Source organism: Pongo abelii, chromosome 7 (assembly GCF_028885655.2).
Source record: "Pongo abelii isolate AG06213 chromosome 7, NHGRI_mPonAbe1-v2.0_pri, whole genome shotgun sequence".
NCBI classification, from domain to species: domain Eukaryota; kingdom Metazoa; phylum Chordata; class Mammalia; order Primates; family Hominidae; genus Pongo; species Pongo abelii.
The window spans coordinates 108,162,582-108,167,374 of record NC_071992.2 but is presented as its reverse complement, the minus strand read 5'-3'; positions in this window follow the sequence as shown (position 1 = coordinate 108,167,374).

Sequence of the window (4,793 nt, the reverse complement as noted above, 5' to 3'; positions counted from 1 at the left end):
GGGTCTCCAGCCACCTCCTACAGGTGCGTTTGGACTGGCAACAAATCTGTAACCCCCTGGGACAGAGTTTCCAGAAGAAGGAACCACCTGCTATCTTTGCTGTTTCGCAGCTTTCACTGGTGATACCTCCAGGTATGAGAAAAACTGAGGCAACTAGCAACTAGGGTCCCAGCAAACCACAGCAGGCCTACTACAATAGAATGGCCAGACTGTTTAAAAAAAAAAGAAGAAAAAGAAAGAGAAAAGAAAAGAAAGAAAACAACAAGAACATCATCAAAAAAGACCCCACAAAAACCCCATTTAATGGTCAGCAACCTCAAAGATCAAAGGTAGATAAGCCCACAAAGATGAGAACAAATCAATGAAAAAATGCTGCAAACTCAAAAAGCCAGAGTGCCTCTTCTCCTCCAAATGACTGCAACACCTCTCCAGCAAGGGCTATGAACTGGGCTGAGGTTGAGATGGCTGAATCGACAGAAGTAGGCTTCAGAAGGTGGATAATAATGAACTTGGCAGAGCTAAAGGAACATGCTATAACCAAATGCAAAAAAGCTAAGAATCATGATAAAACAATACAGGAGCCAACAGTCAGAACAGCCAACTTAGAAAGGAGCATAACTGACCTGATAAAGTTGAAAAATACACTATAAGAACTTCACAATGCTATTACAAGTGTTACTAACAGAACAGACCAAGGGGAGGAAAGGATCTCAAGCTTGAAGACTGTCTTTTGAAAATAAGACAGGCAGACAAGAATAGAGAAAAAAGAATGAAAAAACCTCTGAGAATTATAGGATTATGTAAAGAGACTGAACCTATGATTGATTGGGGTACCTGAAAGAGATGGGGAGAATGAAACCAAGCTGGAAAACATACTTCAGGATATTACCCAGGAGAACATCCTTAACCCAGGAAAACAGGCCAACATTCAAATTCAGGAAATGCAAAAAATCCCAGTAAGATACTCCATGAGAAGATCAGCCCCAGGACACATAATCATCATATTCTCCAAGGTTAAAATGAAGAAAAAAATGTTAAGGCCAGCCTTAGAGAAAGGCCATGTCAGGTACAAAGGGAAATCCTCGGGCTAACAGTAGACTGATCAGTGGAAACTCTACAAGCCAGAAGAAATTGGGCCCAATATTCAACATTCTTAAAAAGAATTTCCAAATCAGAATTTTATATCCAGCCAAACTAAACTTCATAAGCGAAGGAGAAATCAGATCCTTTCCATACAAGTAAATGCTGAGGGAATTTGTCACCACCAGGCCTGCCTTGCAAGAGCTCCTGATGGAAGCACTAAATATGGAAAGTAAAAACTATTACCAGTCACTATAGAAACACACTGAAGTACACAGACCAGTGACACTGTGAAGCAACATATAAACAAGTCTGCAAAATAACTTGCTAGCATAATGATGACAGGATCAAATCCACACATAAGAATACTAACTTTAAATGTAAATAGACTAAATATCCTAATTAAAAGTCACAGAGTGGCAAGATGGATAAAGAGCCAAGTTCCATTGGTATGCTGTCTTCAAGCGACCCATCTCACATGCAGACACACATAGGCGCAACATAAGGGAATGGAGGAAAATTTACCAAGTAAATGGAAAACAGAAAAAAAAAGAGTTTGCAATCCTAGTGTCTGAAAAAACAGACTTTAAATGAGCAGAGATCAAAAAAGACAAAGAAGGGCATTATATAATGGCAAAGGATTCAGTTCAACAAGAAGAGCTAACTATCCCAAATATATATGCACCCAATACAGGAGCATCCAAATTCATAAAGCAAGTTCTTAGAGACGTACAAAAAGACTTAGACCCCCACACAATAATACTGGGAGAATTTAACATCCCACTGACAATACTAGATCATTGAGACAGAAAATTAACAAACACATTCAGGATTCTGAATTCAGATCTGGATGAAGTGGACCTGATAGACATCTTCAGAACTCTCCACCTAAAAACAAGAGAATATACATTCTTCTCATTGCCACATGTCACATGATCTAAAATTGATCACATAATCAGGAGTAGAATACTCTTCAGCAAATGCAAAAGAACTGAAGTCATAACAGTCTCTCAGCCACAATGAAATCAGAATAGAACTCAAGATTAAGAAGTCCACTAAAAACGACACAACTACATAAAAACTGAACAATCTGCTCCTGAATGAGTCTAGGGTAAATAATAGAATAAAGGCAAAAATCAAGAAGTTCTTTTAAACTAATGAGAACATAAAGACAACATATCAGAATCTCTGGTACACAACTAAAGCAGTGTCAAGAGGAAAATTTATAGCACTAAATGCCCACATCGAAGAGCTAGAAAGATCTCAAATTCACAACCTAACATCGTGACAAAAAAAAAACCAAAACCTAGAGAATCAAGAGCAAACAAACCCCAAAGCTAGAAGAAGACAAGAAATAACCAAGATCAGAGCTGAACCAAAAGAGATAGAGACATGAAAAAACCCTTCAAAAAATTAATGAATCCAAGAGCTGGTTTTTTGAAAAAATTAATAAAATAGACCACTAGCTAGAGTAATAAAGAAGAAAAAAAAGAGGAATCAAATAAACACAATTAGAAATTATAAGGGGGATATCATCACTGACCCCACAGAAATACAAACAACCATCAGAGAATGCAAGTACCTCTGTGTATATAAACTACAAAAATCAAGAAGAAATTGGTACATTCCTGGACACATACACCCTCCAAAGACTGAACCAGGAAGAAACTGAATTTCTGAATAGACCAATAACAAGTTCTGAAATTGAGGCAGTAATAAATAGCCTAGAAACCAAAAAAAATCCAAGGACCAGATGGACTGACAGCTGAATTCTACCAGAGGGACAAATAAGAGCTCCTACTATTTCTACTGTAAGTATCCCCAAAAAATGAAAAAGAGGACTCCTCTCTAACTCATTCTATGAGGCCAGCATCACCCTAATACCAAAACCTGGCAGAGATACAACAACAACAAAAAAAGAAAACTTCAGGCTGATATTCTGGATGAAAATCGATGGAAAAATCCTCAAAAAAATATTGGCAAGCCAAATCCAGTAGCACATCAAAAAGCTTATCCACTACAATCAAGTAGGTTCATTCCTAGGATGCAAGGTTGTTTCAACATATGCAAATCAATAAATGTAATTCATCACGAAAACAGAACTAAAGACAAAACCTGGCTATGCATGGTGGCTCACTCCTGTAATCCCAGCACTTTGGGAGGCCGAAGTGGGTGGATCACCTAAGGTCAGGAGTTTGAGACTAGCCTGGCCAACATGGTGAAACCCCATCTCTACCAGAAATACAAAAATTAGCTTGAAGTGGTGGCAGTCCCCTGTAATCCCAGCTACTTGGGGGCTGAGGCAGGAGTATCACTAGAACCCGGGAGGCAGAGGTTACAGTGAGCCAAGATTATGTGACTGAACTTCAGCCTAGACAACAGAGTAAGACATCACCAAAAAAAAAAAAAAAAGGCAAAACCCACATGATTATCTCAATAGATGCACAAAAGGCCTTCAATAGAATTCAACATCCCTTCAAGTTAAAAGCTCTCAATAAACTATGTACTGAAGGAATATACCTTAACATAATAAGAGCCGTATATGACAAACCCACAGCCAATATCATACCGAAAGCACAAAGGCTGGAAGCATTCCCCTTGAAAACAGGCACATGACAAGCATGCCCACTCTCACCACCCCCATTCAATATAATTTTGAAAGTTCTGCCCAGGGCAGTCAGGCAAAGGAAAGAAATAAAGCATATTCAAACAGGAAGAGAGGACATCAAACTATGTTTGTTTGCAGATGACATGATCCCATACCCAGAAAACTCCATCGTCTCAGCCCAAAAGTTTCCTAAGCTGATAAGCAACTTCAGCAAAGTCTCAGGATACAAAATTAATATGCAAAAATCACTAGCATTCCTATACAGCAACAACAAACAAGCTGAGATTTAAATCATGAATGAACTCCTATTCACAATTGCCACAAAAGGAATAAAATACCTAGGAATACAGCTAACAGAGGAAGTGAAAGATCTCTTCAAGAAGAACTACAAACCACTTCTCAAATAAGTCAGAGAGGACATAAACAAATGGAAAACCATTCCATGCTCATGGATAAGAAGAATCGATGCCATGAAAATGGCCATACTGCTTAAAGTAAATTATAGGCTCTATGCTATTCCCATTAAACTACCATTGACATTCTTCACTGTATTAGAGAAAAACTATTTTAGAATTTATATGGAACAACAAAAGAGCCTAAATATCCAAGACAATCCTAAGCAAAAAGAACAAAGTTGGGGATATCATGCTACTTGACTTCAAACTATACTGCAATGATACAGTAACCAAAACAGAAAACAGCATGGTACTAGTACAAGAACAGACACATAGAAAAATGGAACAGAATAGAGAGCTCAGAAATAAGACCACAAACATACAACCATCTGATCTTCAGCAAACCTGACAAAAACAAGCAATGGGGAAAGTATTCCTTATTTAATAAATTGTGTTGGGAGAACTGGCTACCCATATGCAGAAAAATTGAAACTGGACCTCTTTCTTATGCCATATACAAAAATTACCTCAAGATGGATTAAAGACTTAAATGAAAAACCTGAAACTATAAAAACCCTAGAAGAAAATTTAGGAAATATTCAGGACAAATTGGGTGTAATTAAAGATCAGAAATACCATTTGACCCATTACTGGGTATATACCCAAAGGAATATAAATTATTCTATTATAATTAAAGATTGAATTTGTCC